At 32.9% G+C, this 18,035-nt stretch overlaps 1 pseudogene; it reads right to left on the bottom strand.

The window, feature by feature from the left end:
* Positions 1-223: 223 nt before the first annotated feature.
* LOC124889744 lies at positions 224-17,633 on the bottom strand (annotated as a pseudogene).
* Between the last annotated feature and the right edge of the window lie 402 nt (positions 17,634-18,035).

The following is an 18,035-nucleotide window of genomic DNA, read 5'->3' on the forward strand; positions in this document are numbered from 1 at the left end:
TCTGACAAACGAAAGGCACAAACAAGATGAAGATGTGATAATGTCGTCGGCTGAGAAAGGAAAGGCAATAACAATATGAAGGATATGACATTTCTTCTTTCGGCACAATTCTAACTATCTTTTTAGTCTTCCAATGAACCCAAAAAGCAGGAAACTTCACATGGCATTCAAATTAATTCCATCATAACTCATATAAACCTTAGTCCAACATGAATAATTATTCTTACAGGAGTGGACATGTGATATTGGTTGGACTAATTAATTTACCATATCTAATGAAGTTAAATAAGCAATAGATTTAGACATTTAGTACAAGCTTTAAACTTTATATTACCCCTCAAAAATGAAAGAAAAAACAACCAAAAACTTGTGAAAATTATAAATGCAAGTGCTAAAGGACATGAAATAATCCTAGGAAGCAAAAGTTTGCCATTGAAAATTTTCTTCATAATGTCACACCCCTTTTTTAACCAAAAGATTTTGATTTTTAGTCTGAAAAGGGTTTTTATTATTAAAGTGACAAAAATAAAAATTTATTTCAAAAAAGAATATTCACATTTAAATTCAGAGTCGTCACTTGGCATAAATTTGGTGTGCTAAGTCACCTTTGAAAATCCTTTTTCAAAATGATTTTGACTCTTTTAAACTGATCCGTGTACAGAGATTTCGATTAAGGAATTTTGTTGACCGAGGGGAAGGTGTTAGGCACCCCTCGGTCCCGTGGTTTGACCACGGTCACTTGGTAGAGCATATCGGCTAATTTGACATTATGAATGTATAAACCACACAAAACACAAAAACATACAAACAAACAAAACAAATTCAAAATATAGTGTCCAGTCCAATTATTACAATCCGAAATAAAAAGGAACTGAAAAGTAAACCTACACTAATCCTAAACTACGCTCCCATGCTTTACACGATGCCTCGGACCTTCATCACGAACGTCCTCCCAGTATAAAATATCTCGGGGTATTCTCCGATGAATAAGTACAATGTGACCCTGGGGCATTCCCCAGAGAATGAATACATTTTCAAATCTTGTGCAATAAAGTAGAAAGAACCATTCACACGCACATTAAACATTCAACAAAACACTATTCCTAAAATTTGCCTACCCGACTTAGCATTTATCTACTAGTTTCGATCTAAAACATGACGCCTATTTTGCATCAAATAGGGGTGTGCAAAAGCCGAACCGATCAATAAATCGAATAGATAAAAATGTTATTGATTTATTGCTATTGGATTAACGGTTTGTTAATAGTTTTATAAAAAAAATTTATTGAGTTATTGGGTCGGTTCGATTTTTTCTTATTGGGTTATTGGGTAAACCGATAACGCAATAGGAATATATATATATATATATATATATATATATATATATATATATATATATATATATGACTTTATTATATATTTCTCTTAATTTCTCTTTGATTTCTACCAATTAACAAACTTATTATTTTAATTATACAAACTCTTAATTTCTCCTAACAATATTTAGTTCAAACTTGAAGATTCTTGTAAATTAAAACACATTATGTAGAATTTTTGGTTGCAACTAAGATTCGATTTTTTTTTTCATGTTAGTTACTACTATTTCTATTCTATGAGTATTTTTTCTTATCGGTTAAACAGAAAATCGAACCGTTAAGGGCTAAAAGCCGATAAATCAAAAATCGATAAAAAATATCTTATTGGTTTAGCATATTTAAAAATCGAAAATCGATAAATCGAATCGATAATATATAAAATCAAACCGAACCGACCGATGCACATCCCTAGCATCAAACTAACATCAATTAATCAATACGAACTAATCATGTTCATTTTTATCCGTTTTCAATTCTCACCCCCAAAATCCATTCTCAACATGATTAAACCAATTCAATACACAATCCACCAATCAAGTTTTCACATCCAAATCCAACATCAACCAACACACAACGAAGATTCATACATGCCAAACACACAAATTATTCATAATTGCGTAAAAATTAAAAGGAGAGAAGATAGAATTGGACCTCAATATCGCTTTCCAGGGCCGGCTCTTCGCTAAAGCCAATGAAGCAAAGGCTTTAGGCCCCTCAATTCTTTGGGGCCCCATTTTAACAATAAATTAATACTTTCTGTATTTTAAAAAGAATGACCTTATTTGATTTGGCACAGAGTAAGAAAATAAAGAAGATTTTTAAATCTTGTAGTTCTAAATTAAAATTAGGGTAACTTACATAAATTCCTGAATCTTTAAGTGATATTACATAAAATCCCGATTATTTTATTAATTACATTTTATCCCGATTTTTAAAATGGTGATACATATGTTATAAGGTCATACATATAAAAAATTGATACATTTGAAACTGACAAAGATATTTATTTAAGGAAATAATATATTCTCTTTTATTCATTGTATTCTTTTATTTAAGGAAAAATATCTAATTTTTCTCCCTTTTTAAATTTAATTTAGGTGTTTTAATTATGTTTCTCTTTTTTCGTCTTTAATTATGAAAGATATGTTTTTCGTCTTAATTTCGTCTTTAGTTATGAAGTCTTTTACTTGTGAATGTGACCGTTCTTTGTGTATATTAATAGGATAAATTAATATATTTTAATTCTGCTTTTAGTGTTTTTTTAATATTATTACTTTTGTTTCCTATACTGACTACACAATTACCTTTCATTAATAACATATGAATCACCTAATAATTGAAATAAATAATTGTATTTACCATATGAATTACCATAATACTATATATATCACCCAATAATTGAAATATATAATTGTATCAACTATATGAATCGTCATAATATAATATGTATCACCGATTAATATCATATGTATCACCCGTTAAAATCATACAAAATGTATCTATCGTATGAATCACCATAATACTCATATAATGATGTCATATTTATCATTCATATGAATCACCATTAAAAAAATAAACATGTATAAGTAACTAAATAAATTTATATATGTATCAATAGATTTTTTTAAAAAATATGGAGAGATCTTAGGAGAGAAAAAAAAAAGTTGCATGCTTTAATGAAGGAGAAAAAATAGGAAGGAAGGTGATTTAAACATTAATGGAAGAGAAAAAAATCAGGAAGGAAGATGATTTAATTGTTGATAATTAGGGAGATATTTTAGGGAGGAAAATCTTTGAAAAAATATTAGTTTGAATGAGTTAATGGTGGTGTAAAAATAGGATGTGGGATTTTGTTGATATGTATCAAGAGTAAAGTTGAAAATTGGATTTTATATAAATTTTTAAAAAATAAAGGTATTAGATAATATAGTCTCTTAAGTATGAAATTTGTGTAATTTATTCTTAAAATTATGTCAAATATATCAAAATATTTTTTAATCTTGTGGGCTTAAACATGTCATATGAAAAATTGGGTTAAAAGTATCGCCAAAAAAAGAAAAAGACCATTTTTTTAAACGAATTAAAAAATAAAGTAGATCATTCTTTTTAAAACAGAGGGACTAATAGGTTTATAAATTAATTTAAGATAAATAAATAAATATTTAAATTAAAAACAAAAGAATACTACAAAAGAAATTTGGACAATTGAAGTATATAAAAAATATTTTAGATTTTTATTTGATGTAAATGGTAAGATCACCGAATGATATGAACATGGAAAAATTATTATATTAATTACGAAAGTTTCTTAAAACATAGTGTTATTCAGATATTAATAGTTTAAATTTATTTTTTAACTAAAATTGTAAAGGACAATGATACAAGTAGAAAACAAATTTTTACTATACTCAATCAAATTAAAATATTTGATTATTTTCAAATGCTTATATTTAAGATTTCTAAAATTATTTAAGTCTCTTGTTAGCCGCCTCTGCCACTTTCAACCAATTATCATTCGATTAACCGAGATGGGATCCGCGCCGAAAAACTCGAACCGAACCTCAACAAAGACCAAACCACAGATTCGATATAGCCTCCACTGTTTTTGCATTAAAATTGAAACAAAATCGCGATTATCGACATAACCCGTGCACGATTTCCGATGAGGTTCGACCGTAGACAGAGCTGGGTCGTGGTTTTCACTTCGCCGGAGCTCTGTCGAGCTCGGCGATGGAGGAACCGAAGAAACACGGGCCAATTTCTGACCCTCGTCGATCTTCTTTTTTTTTTTTTTTTCTCTTTATCTCCTTTTCTCGATTTCCAGTGTGTGTATTTTATTCACTGTGTGCGCTCCTTTTGTGAATGTTTTTCTCGTCCTCTCCCGATTGGTTATGGGTGTGCGTATATAGCTGCGCGTGTGTGTGTAATCTGTGTGTCTTTGTGTGGCGTGTGATCTGTGTGTGTCTATGAATTCTCCATTTTGGCCCGTGTGGTGTCGATTCTGTCGAGAAGAGCTCCAAATGGTGAGGGTACTATGTGGGTGAGTGATGATGAAATGGATTTCTGTGTGTATTTTTAACTTTCCAGTGAATATATGTATGATATTGGCAAGAAGAAAAGGGAAGAATGGAGTTCCCCTCTTTTGTGTAATTGTAATTAATTGGCATAATGCATAAATACAAAATACGAACTTAAACTTCATATTAAATTATAACTTTAATCTTAAATTTTGATAATGCACAAATATGACTTTTAACTATTTAAAAATGCACAAATATGATCTTCACTTTTATGTGGCAAAACGCGTGTTGTACATGCAAAACTGGGCGCGGCGGGCTAAAAATTTAGACATTCTAACAATAAAAAAAAAAAAGGATAAAATGACTATTATGTCCTTACTAATTTCTTCTTATATATTTAAATAACTTTTCACTATTATTTTCAGCTCAAAAGATGAAATTATACTAATAATAAATAAAAAAATTATAGTTTTAATAAAATATTATTAAATTAAAATTATTAAATTAACGTTATTAAAACATTATTAAATTAACGTTATTAAATTAACGTTACTAAAACGTTATTAAGGACAGTAGTTGTATATTAAATTAACGTTATTAAAACGTAATTAATAAAAGGTTGTCAATGACAATAGTAGTAGTATATTAAATTAACGTTATTATATTAACATTATTAAACTAACATTATTAAAACGTTATTAAGAAAACGTTATTAAGGGCAGTAGTAGTAGTATATTAAATTAACATTATTAATAAAACATTATTAAGATAAAAAATTTATTAAAATATTGTTATTATTATTAATAATAATAATAACAATAATAATAATAATAATTGGTCGTAGTAGTTGTGGTATATTGATAGAAACAATAGTAATACGTAATATGTAGAAATAGTAGTAGAATAATAATAATAATAATAATAATAATAATAATAATAATAATAATAATAAGCAAAACGACGTTTTAACTTATAGAAGCAAAATGACGTCATTTTAAGTTCCAAAGCAAAAGTCTTTTCAGTCAGCACTTTTAATGACGTGGCACCGTATGATTGGATTGCATATCTACGTAGGCACAAGTGAAACTCACGCATGGAGGTTGCAAAATCAGAGGTCATATTTGTTCAGGTTTTGAATAGTTAAAGATCCTATTTGTGCACTATCAAAGTTTGAGGTCAAAGTTATAATTTGATGTCAAATTTAGGGTCATATTTATGTATTATTCCTTATTAATTTGTTATGGAAAAGGGAATCAAAAAAACGTGTTGGGTATTGGGGGAGGGAGTACGGGTATGTGGGGGTTGGATAGTGGTTAGGATGAGGTGTAAAAATTAGTTAGGATAAGAGAATATTAGAGATTAGGAATTTAATTTGTTAGGATTTGTTGTATTTGTTTTCTTGCGGGAAAAGATTAGAATGAGTGAGGGTGTATGATAACGTGAGGCAAAAAAAATGAATAAAATTGAACTTCGGGAGGGAAAAAATTAGGCTTCTACATCGTGTCACTTTTTTGGTGTATACACAAAGTGTTTTCAGACAAAAAAGTAGACAACGAGATCAAATTTTGACCTGATCATTATTTGAAGAAATAAATAGAAGGAAGAAGGACAACCGAGTTGGAGGGTCGAGTGAGGTCCTGTCGAGGTTCCGGTCCACGGTTCTGTCATTACATCAAAAAATAAAAATTACAAGCTAAAAGATAACTGGAATTACAAAAGTCCTATCTATGCAGCTTCTTTTGGACTCTTGACTTGAGTTTCATCACCCTATTCTTCAGGCGGGCTCCTGACTTGCAATTTCTTCAACTTATTGATTCGCTTTCAACTTCTTCACCCTGTTCTCCAGGCGGACTCCTGACTTGCTACTTTCAATCTATTGACTTTCAATTTTTTCGCCTTATTGCTTGACTTTCAACTTCTTCACCTTATTGTTTGACTTTCAACTTCTTTACCTTGTTGCTTGACTTTAAACTTCTTTACCATGTCGCTTGACTTTTCATTTATTCGCTCTGTTTTTCAGGTAGGCTCCTGAAATCACAACTAGAAAGAAAATTATTCCAAAAAAAAATTATGATAAAGAGAGATTTCATTTACCAGAAAAGTAAAGTTTCAAACAACAGAAATTAAATTCCTTGCCCTAGTTTATCATCAGAGGACTTTTGTGAATGTCACATCATAATTACTTGAAAAGCCCGAACAAAGAAATGCATCTTCTATGGGTTAATTGAAATGATTTGACTAGAAAGTGCATTTTCTAGGAGTCAAAGGGAATGACTCGACTAGGAAGTACATCTTCTAGGAATCAAGGGGAATAACTCGACTAGGGAGTATATCTTCTAGAAATCAAGGGGACTGACTTGACTAGGAAGTACATCTTCTAGGAATCAAGGGAAATGACTCGACTAAAAGGTACATCTTATAGCAATCAAGGGAAATGAGTCAACTAAAAAGTACATAAATCAAGGAAAATGACTCGACTAAAAGGTACGTCTTATAGGAATCAAGGGGAATGACTCGACTAAAAGGTACGTCTTATAGGAATCAAAGGGGAATGACTCGACTAAAAGGTACGTGTTATAGGAATCAAGGGGAATGACTTGACTAAAAGGTACGTCTTATCGGAATCAAGGGGAATAACTCGACTAAAAAGTACGTCTTATAGGAATCAGGTGGATTGACTAGACTAAAGGGTATGTCTTATAGGAATTAGGGGGAAAGACTCGACTAAAGGGTACGTCTTATAGGAATCAAGGGTAATGACTCGACTAAAGGATACGTCTTATAGGAATCAAGGGGATTGACTCGACTAAAGGGTACGTCTTATAGGAATCAAGGAGAATGACTCGACGAAAAGGTACGTCTTATAGGAATCAAGGGAAATGACTCGACCAGGAGGTATATCTTCCAGGAATCAAGGGGACTGACTCGACTAAAAGGTACGTCTTATAGGAATCATGGGGAATGACTCGACTAAAAGATACGTCTTATAGGAATCAAAGGGAATGACTCGACTAAAAGGTACGTCTTATAGGAATCAAAGGGAATGACTCGACTAAAAGGTACATCTTATAGGAATCAAGGGGAATGACTTGACTAAAAAGTACATCTTATAGGAATCAAGGGGAGTGACTCAACTAAGAAGTACATTACCTAACAAGTAAAATTAGAATTACCTAATCAAGGAATTGTGTCTCCTTACCAATGCCACTTGAATTATCAAAACAAGGAAGTGTATCTCCTTACCAATGTCGCTTGAATATCCAAACAAAGAAGTGCGTCTCCTAACAAATATTGCTTGAATTACCCAAACAAGAAAATGCATCTCCTTACAAATGCCACTTAGATTACCCAGACAAGGAAATACGTCTCCTTACAATAGTGGCTTGAATTACCCGAACAAGGAAATACGTCTCCTTACAAATGTTGAATTAGGAGTTTACCATGGTTTTGATTGCCAAACCTATACAGCAACATTGCTTCCTGCATTTGTAGAAGTGAGGCATTGCAACCCTTGATATTTATGATCTGAAGTCCTTGATTTGAAGGTAACATGTTTCCTGTTTCATCAAAGAAAACTTGTGAGATTAAACATGGTGGCTGGTTTGTGGCTTCAACTTTCGCAGCGTTTGCTCTTGCTCTCGTCACTTTTAACTTGCCCCCAATCATTAGCATACGTCATTGACTGACTGCATCATTGACCCAAACTCAGGTTATTAAGAGTGACTATGAAACAAACACAGTATCTCTGCTGCCATGCTTTTCTGATAAATTCTTTGAACCTTGGTATTTTCATGAGTTCCCAGACTTGTCTGTTGACAAAACATTCTGCATGCCTTATTTCGGCTCACAATCATGTCTCTTTTATGCACTGTCCTTTTGTCTTGCTTTGTACAATTGAAGAAGTTGGTAGCCAGTTTTAAAATCTTTTCTCACTTGTTTTGACATGAACTTGACTCAAAGACACGAGAAGAATGACATGATTTTTATTTGGATAACTGACTCATGAAAAATAAAAATAAAACTATAGAGAAGAAAAAAAGACAATGAATGTCTCCCTTGAAACAGAGAAAAGAAAAATTTATCTAAAATTGACAGTCAACTCTAATGATTATGACATGTATTTTGGATTAAGTTGCTTGATCTTTCCATCCAAACTTTCCCTTAATTGTTCTCGAGTTAATGACCCTGAAACTGAGTTACTTCCTTGTGCCAATTGCATTCGGAGACCTCATTCGGACAGTGACACCTTGAAGGGTTTTCGTTAACAAGCCTCTCTAATTTTCTTTTTCTCAGCTCACATTTGCCTTATGGTGTCCGTGAGGATTTTTCACCAATAAGACTAATTTTTATTTCTCTCAACTCATAGTCGTCTTATAGTGCCCGTGGGGGTTTTCACCGATAAAACTTTCTCCTTTTTTATCTCTCTCAACTTACCATCGTCTTATAGTGTTCATGAGGGTTTTCACCAATAAGACTCTTTCATTTTTATTTCTCTCCTAAATCCTTATTTTGAGGAAGACAAGTAACTCTCAAAATGCCTATCATATGCATTGCATGCTTAGCCTTATCATTCTCAAAGATTGATCTAAAGGTCTTTCTTTGGTTGTAACTTGACTTTTTGGATAAGGTTAGAAAGAAGAAATGACATAAGGCCCAAACGACGCTTGAAGTGGGGTGAGACTTACAGCTTTTAGAATCGACTCAAACAACAAAGATTAACTCATGCCTCAGTTTCTTTTGGTTGGACCGAGCCCAAAGTAGGGCAGCCTACGTATCTCACCCCCGAGAATCAGGTCACACGTAGTTCCGACAACTTATTTTTTGCTTGATTCTGATTTCTTTGTCTTTTTTTTCTCTTTTATTGACTCTTTTTTTTTTTTATTTTGGGACCTTTCTGACTCTATTTTTTCTTGACACTCTTTTATTTTCTTTCTTTTGACACCTTTTTTTTGAAACTTTTGTAACTCTATTCTTTTGCTCGACACTTATCTTTTGAGTTTTGTTGACTCTATCTTGATTCCAAAAGAGGGGTACTAAAGAAAATAGAACTAAAGCTCAAATGGGGTAAACAAAGGATGACATAATGTTTAGATAGCAGAATAAAATACCTTCGTCATATCAATCCTTGAAAATGCAAGTACATGGCATGCAATATTACAGTAAAAGATGAAGATAATTTGTGACATTTTTACAACACTAACATTAATTGAGCCTGTGCGTCGCTACTTCTTCTACAAACTCCACCTTTGTTGTACATTCCTTACATCTAATGACCCGTGCTTTTGTGGAGCTGATTTTTCTATTCTTTTTTATGTAGGATCACACATCCATTATTTGACCTAATTGAGATATGTTTTTCAATTGATGACCAAGTTATTCTTGTGATTCTCAAAATAATTGCCTTAATTTTCGAAGAAGGCTTCAACTTGTCACCAAATATCTCAGCACTCTACCTATTTTCTCAGATGTTTTTTCTAACTTTAGCCCCCTGCTTCAATGTTTCATGGTTAAATTAGATTTTAAGATCTGACTGAAAATTCCGCTAGTATGTCGTATCACTAGAATCAACCTAAAATGTAATGTGTAAAGAAAACAAACAAACAACACATATTTAAAACACAAAGGGAAAAGGGACACTCCATTTAGTTAAAATGAAAGATAGAAGGGTTGGAACATAAACAACAAAAGGCACCAAAAAAATAGATCCCGAACTATAACCCTGAAATAATTAGAATAACAAAAAAGAAAAGAAAACAAACTACCAAACCTCTTCCTAGTAGGGAGAGGGGTGACTTCTCAGTTGCTCAGCCTGACATATTAGCCACTGGTTTGCATATCAGCATGACTAGAGCTTCCAGCACTGTTAGACATATTTCCTTCAACAAATAAGTTCTGGATTCCCATGCTTAACTCATTTCTTCCCATATATTGTGCAGTATCACGTGCTGGCGAAGAACTCTGTGGGACGGTTGAGGTGCCAATGTTTTGCACTAAAATCAATTTTTCTTGAATCATTTTCTCTATTTCATTTTTCAAAATACGACAATCTTCAGTACTGTGTTCTTGCATATTAGAATGATAAGTACATCGTACATTAGGATAAAAAAAATTTGAATGTGGATCGAGAGTATACCCAGGGATAGGAGTTATCATTCCCCATTGTCTTAATGTCTGGAACAAACTGGTATAGGACTCCCCAATTGACGTGAAATTATCCTTTGCCTTCCTCCTCAATTCAAACTCTAGCCTCGAATGAAACTTGAATTTAGAGGTTCCTTGGTAAATTTGTAGGGGTCATCGAGGACAACGTTAGGGGGACCGGGGCATGCCATTGTGGATAGAAAGATGGATGAGCATACGATTGTGCATTGTTCAAAGGATATTGAGGAAGTGGAATGGGATTTCTTGGATTTTAGAGAAAGAAATTTTGTTGCAAGTGGTTATGTGGATCTAGTATGGAATCTAATATGTAAGCTCAGGATTGAGGCTGAAAGTATAGGTTGTTAGACCCCTCAAACTCTGCTTTGGCCCTGGCATGACAACAGATGTGTTTTCCTTCTTCTTTCCTTCAGTTTCCCTTGATTGATTGCAATATCATCCCAAATGTTTCACAGAATCCTTCTGTCCATCAGACTCCCCAAATTTTAATGTCTCAAAGCTTGGAAGAAGGTTAAAACTTGAAAACATGCCCCAATTTTTATATAAAACATCTTCATATCCCACAAGTCCCAAGGAACTTTTCATATCATTTTCTACACTCTTCACTTTCCCGACCATTTTCTCTGGCTTTTCTGGCATGCTAGGTTTCTTGGTAAGAAATTTTGGCGGTCCATTTAACTTAACAGTAGGCTTAAGAGTATAGCAATGATAATCAAGAGTATTGAACGTGGATTCACTAGTCGAATGAAAAAGCACAATCATTCGATTAATAGCCAAAATGGAGGCCTCAATAGAAGGTTGAGCAACAAAAGCAAAGACGGTATGTGGTGCTATGAATGTGGTAGGCTTATACTGAGGAGCTAAAGAAAGAGTGGTGAAAGTATTGGGGTGCATTTAACGTGGAATGAATTCTGCGGCATGTTGTGGTTCTTCAACAACAACAGTAGGAAACTGACTTTGCGATTTTAGTAAAAGACTCAAGGTATTTGCAAGTTTAATAGTGGGAAACGGAGGAGGAGGCAACCCACTGGCCTAAGCTCGATACATTTTCATCATTTGTTGCCTTAGTCTTAAATTCTCTTCCTTTAAACTCTTATTTTCCTGACTCTTTATTTGATCCATGAGGTCAATCTCTATATTCTTATTGGACAAACTAAACCTCCTTTAGATTTGGTATGATGTGGAGGACCAGCCATAATACCACAAACCAACTACCTTAAATTGACTCAACAAAAAATAACAAATGTTTTAGAGTTCAACACTTTTTCAAAACCTCTGTTTTTTTTTTTTCCTTTTGAAAAGATCATCGAACCCAAGAAGGGCGCTTACGTATCTCACTCCCGAGAGAGGAGAATCAAGTATGCGTAGTTCGTGAAATTTTGACACAACATGGCCGATCAAACTCTTTTTTTTTCTTTTGAAACTTTAAGGAGAAAAGAAAATACTCCCTCCATTTAAAAAAGAATGACCTACTTTGATTTGACACAAAGTTTAAGAAAATAAAATAAAAAATTGAATCTTGTGGGCTTAAATTAAAGTTGTGTCAAATGTACCAAAATATCCTTTAATCTTATGGTCTTAAACATGCCATGTGGAAGGTTAAAATTAAAGTATTGTCAAAAAAAAAAAAGGGGTCATTCTTTTTTAAACGAACTAAAAAGAAAAATAGGTCATTCTTTTTGAAATAGAGGGAGTAACAAATTGTCAAAAGAATTGATAAAAGTCTTTTGTAATTTTTTAAATAAGATTATCGAACCCTGAAAGGGTTGCCTACGTATCTCACTCCCGAGAGAGGAGAATCAGGTGTGTGTAGTTCTTCCAGATTAGACAATTAAGGATTAAATAACGAACTGAACCCTGACTTGAGAGACACGACCAAAGACAGATGAACGACGTCAATAAAATTTTTGAGTTTTCAGTTTGATACTTCCCATAAAAATGACACTAACAACTATGAAAGAAAAATCTTTTTGGTATTTTCATTATATAAAATGTACAAAACTTCTACCATCTTTTTTACATTTTTATTTTATAAAAAGCTCCTATTGAAAAAAAAATCTTTTTTTGGAGTTTTCAAATTGTGAATGCTTACTAAATAAGACGAAGGAAAATCTTTTTGATATTTTTATTTTTAAGAAATGAGTGCGAAAGATAAAATCTTTTTGAATTTTTTGCTTGTGAAAAACAAAAGTCATAAAGAACACTAAAAACTACAAAACTTTCTGTTTTTTTTACTCACATTTTTATTTTTCCCTTTTTTTTCAACATTTTCTTGCCTACGCACTTTACTTCTAACACATATTTTTTTCAAATCAGTCTATCAAATGACCTCACTCTAAAAAATGCAACATTTAGCACGTAGGGATGCTTTTAAGGTGATTCTCCTACAAAGGGTCACGTGAGTTCCACTAGGTCTAAAAAAGATGCAGATAAATATAACCTAAAGGCTGACCTACGTTGGGGTCCACTAACAAGGCTGTTCGGGGGAGCATATGGTCAATAGTGGCTGTGATTGCTTTCCACCCACTCCTTACACCCGATGGCTCCCCCTCCTAAAATATGGGTGACTCAATTAGAGGCCGTATACACAAGTGTACTATGAAACTTATTGCGAAAGAAATGACTCGGGTTATGCAAATGATGCCAGATATAAAACGGTAACACAACACATAAGATAAAAACTGTAAACAAAGAGCACGTACACACTCAACAATGATAAAATAATAACATAAAAGATAACACAAACAACGTCTATACACCCATAGTGTCAAACTAAGCCGATAAAACTCAGAAATAAGTTTGAATTCTGAAAATATCCCCAACAGAGTCGCTAGAACTGTCACACCCTTTTTTAACCAAAAGATCTTGATTTTAAGTTTGAAAAAGTTTTTATTATTAAAGTGACAAAAATAAAAATTTATTTTGAAAAGGATTATTCACATTTAAACTCAGAGTCGCCACTTAGCATAAATATGGTGTGCCAAGTCACCTTTGAAAATCCTTATTCAAAACGATTGTTGACTCTTTTAAAACTGATTTGCGAACAGAGATTCCAACTAAGGAATTTTGTTGACCAAGGGAAAGGTGTTAGGCACTCCTAAATCCTGTGGTTCGACCACAGTCGCTTCAGCGAGTATATCGGCTAGCATGAATACTATGAATGTATAAACCAACAAACACATCAACACGAAACAAACAATCAAAATAAACAAAACCAAAATTAGTGTCCAATCCAATTTATTATAGACCCAAAAATAAAAAGATACTGAAATGTAAACATACGCTAACCTAGGCTAATCCTAAACTACTCTCCACTCGGTGCCTCAGGCCTTGATCTTGAACCTCCTTTAAAAACATGATACGTCGGGACATTCTCTAGTGAATTAATATAATTTTCTTTGGAACATTCCCCGACCAAATGAGTACAATTGATCCAAATTCATAAAATAAAATCATCCAACAAACATTTTCAACATTCAACAATCCACAAGTTCTAAATTTGCCTACCCGAACCTACTCTTTACCTATCCGGCTCAACCTATCATGATTCAATCACGTTCAATATCATCAATGAATCAAAATTTATTCAAATTTACTTTTATCGAGACCAATCCCTTCCTGCATTCATTCTCAAAATAATTAATCAATTCTTAGACTACCAATCCAAGTTTCCACATTCAAATCCAACATCAACCACTACAAAACAAATATTCAAACATGTCAAACAATAAATCATTCATATTCGTGTAAAAATTAGAGGGGGAGAAGATAGAATTGGACCTCAATGCCGCTTTCAAAATTGATGTATTATTTCAATTAAATCTGATAGAGTCCGCGTCCAAAACCTCAAGTCGAACCTTAATCACGAACTGACCAACCCAAATCAAAGACCAACGACCAACCCAAACCCAAATTGAGGTTCTCGATAGGAATCCATGACTGTCGCCAATCAAAATTCAAGCGGTGGGGAATTATCATTTTTCAACGAAGTTCAGAGTGGCTCGTGGACTACCGCGACTAATTTTGGTCGAGGGTTTAGGAATTTTAGGTTAACGATTAAGCTGGTTTCGGCGTTGAGGAGGGAAAGACGACAAAGGCGAATCAATTTTCGAACGAAGATGGTGTTTTTCGATCGACCTCTGATGACTTTCTACTTTTTCGACCTCCCTCCCTTGTTGTTTTCTCAGTTTTCTCTCTCAATCGATCTCTCCCCGTGCTCTTTTTGTTTCTCTCCTCTCCCCAATTTTCTCTTCTTTCTCTCATTGATTTATGTGTGTGTACTGTGTGTCTTATTTTAGTGAATGAGTGAACTCTGTAGTGCTGTGTGCGTGTATATGTGTATCGACGTCTGTATTGTTGTGTGTGCATGAATATTATATGTGGGTGTATTCTCTGTATGTGTAGAAGAAGCTCCCTTTTCCAGTGAGGTATTCCCCCTTTTCCGCTTATTGTTCCCTTTCCTCAGAGTATGTATCTGTATCGTGGAATTTTTTTCGTGAATATGTGAAGGGATTTGAGAACCAAAATATGCCACCAAACTAAAAAAGTTATCAAAATATGTCATATATTTAAAAAGCACCAAAATAGACTTAACTCACAAAAAATGTGAGTTATGAAAAAAAAATTAACGGAAGCCAACTAACGCCGTGAACTGTTTTCAGAAAGTATATAACTCAAAAAAATTGTGAGTTATTCATTTTTTTGTACAGAACTCACAATTTTTGTGAGTTATACGTTTTATTTATTTTAACATAACTCACAAAAATTGTGAGTTATCCATTTTATTTTAACATAACTTACAAAAATTTTGAATTATCCATTTTTATTTTAACATAACTCACAATTTTTGTGAGTTATCCATTTTTATTTTAACACAACTCACAAAAAAAGTGAGTTATGTACATAACTCACAAAAATTGTGAGTCATTTTGGTTTAATTTATACGTTTTTATTCTATTATATAACTCAAAAAAAAGTGAGTTATGTACATAACTCTTTTTTTTTTGTTAGTTATTTACATAAGCCGCCTTTTTTTGTGAGTTATGTTAAAATAGAATGCATAACTCACGAAAAAAGTGAGTTATACACTTTTCAAATTTTCTTATTTAACACTCATATGCATTCATTCTTTGTACAAGTTTTTCAAATTCTTCTTCATCATATTCAGTTTTTCTTCTTCAACTTCAATTCTTCTTTTTCAATTTTCTTCAAACTCAATTTATCTTTTCAAAACTTAATCAAATCTTAGAGAATGAATTTTGAACATGTTAAAGTTGCACTATTTTGGGATGGCGAAATTATTCACGAAAAAAATACAATATATTATAGTATGTCCCCCAAATCCAATGCAAAGTATCCAATTTCAATTGGTTACAAAGAAATTGTAGAATCAATTTTTAGAAGAATGAAAATAAAAAGTAATGATTTTGATTTATTTATAGTCGGACAGTAACCAAATTTCTTCTCATCAAAAGGAATGGTAAATTATGGAAAATGGATTATCAGTGACGATGAATCGTTGACTGAATTTCTGAGGGCTCCATTTGCCTATCACCATTACTGTTTAAGGCACTTAAAGGCGAATTATCAGAGGGCATTCAAAAGTGTCCGACTAAACAACTTACTATGGGCAGCTGGAACTGCTACCCAGGAGAAATTTTTTTGTTACGAATGGAGTTATATAATAGAAGGAAAACGTATAAATTAAATCAAAATGACTCACAATTTCTGTGAGTTATGTACATAGCTCATTTTTTCGTGAGTTATGTTAAAATAAAAATGGATAACTCACAAAAATTGTGAGTTGTGTTAAAATAAAAATGGATAACTGACAATTTTTGTGAGTTATGTTAAAATAAATAAAATGTATAACTTAGAAAAATTATGAGTTATATACAAAAAAAAATGGATAACTTACAGTTTTTGTAAGTTATATACTTTCCAAAAATAGTTCACGATATTTGTTATCTTCCGTTAATTTTTTTTTTTTTGCATAACTCACAATTTTTGTAAGTTAAACCTATTTTGATATTATTTTAAATATATGACATATTTTGACAATTTTTTTAATTTGGTGACATACTTTGATTCTCAACTCATGTGAAGGTGAGAGTGTGATTATGTGTGTTGGTGTCTGGCGCGTATGTAAGGCGGTGTGTGTATATATTCCAGTGGATCTCGCCTCCCTTTTTAGTGATTTACTCTGTGTGTATGTATATATTTCAAAAATGGAAAAAGAAAATGTGAAAGGGGTATGTGGGTAGGGGTGAGGTGGGGTAGGCGTGGAGTAGGGATGTGGTGTGAGGTGTCAAAATTTTACTAGGGGAGTGGTTAATTTTGTTATCAAAAGAATAGTGGGGATTGGATTTGTTAGGGGTTTGTTGTATTTGTTTTCTTATGGGGAAAATGTAGAATGGATGAGGGTACGTGGTAAGGTCAGACAAAAAAATGAATAAAATTGAATTTCGAAAGGGATAAAATTAGGTGTCTAGAGATAATAATTTCAAGACTCAAAGCTACCCCTCTAATGAGAAAGAAGTTGATGAATTCACCATTAGGCTTCAATCTTTCATTGTAGTTAATGGTCAGCCCATCCATTAAACCTGAGACGAAAAACGTTGCGAGCACGGAAGGACAGGGTCATAGATAGTCAGATGAAGTATATCAATCACCATGAGGCTCCACCTCTTTCCCCATAAATCCTGAAGCTAGCTAGCTAGGTAAGACTCGTCGAAGGGTGGATCAGGCTCGACCTGACTCACCCCTCAAACCGCATCAGTAATAATTTTGAATATGATCTTAACATGAAGTAAATGTGAAAGCAATAGAAGAGAATGATTTTTGGATCCAAATATTCGTTATATCCATACACCCTAATAAATGGCTAGGAGTGCAATCTTAATAACGTGATTCAAATGGCTAGGAGTGCAATCTTAATAACATTATTCAAAGTTGAATTTATGGTCTCTTTTTTGGTTTCAACATTATCACTAATTGGATATTCTTTAAACTTTATTGGCAAACAAGCTAAGGGAATGAATGTTGATAGCGGTAGAGGTGGGGTTGATATGTTTTGCATAATTATTTAGTAATTAGGAAAGATATTTAATTTGCATAAAGATCAAGGAGATATGGTTTAATTTTTTGGAAAGACTTTTTATTCTTTCGAAGGAAATCTTGTGTTTTGTGAAGAGTTGGGTTAAGCAAAGCAAATTCTGATAGTATATCAAATTAACTACGCATTGTGATTAACAACTGATGTTTAACGGTAGAAAATGTCATGACCGTCAGTTAATAGGAAAACTAAAGAGTTTAACATAATCCTCTAATTACTTTATTTTGTGTAAGTTTCAAATGATTACAATTTATAGTCTCTCTTACTAGTTAAATACATTTTATAGTCTCTTTTCTTCTTTCCTCTATCGCCACTCTCCTCCCTCTCTTTCAATCTCACTCACCTCCCTCCCCCATCCCCCTCTCT

The sequence above is a fragment of the Capsicum annuum genome, chromosome 12 (genome assembly GCF_002878395.1).
Source record: "Capsicum annuum cultivar UCD-10X-F1 chromosome 12, UCD10Xv1.1, whole genome shotgun sequence".
NCBI classification, from domain to species: Eukaryota; Viridiplantae; Streptophyta; class Magnoliopsida; order Solanales; family Solanaceae; genus Capsicum; species Capsicum annuum.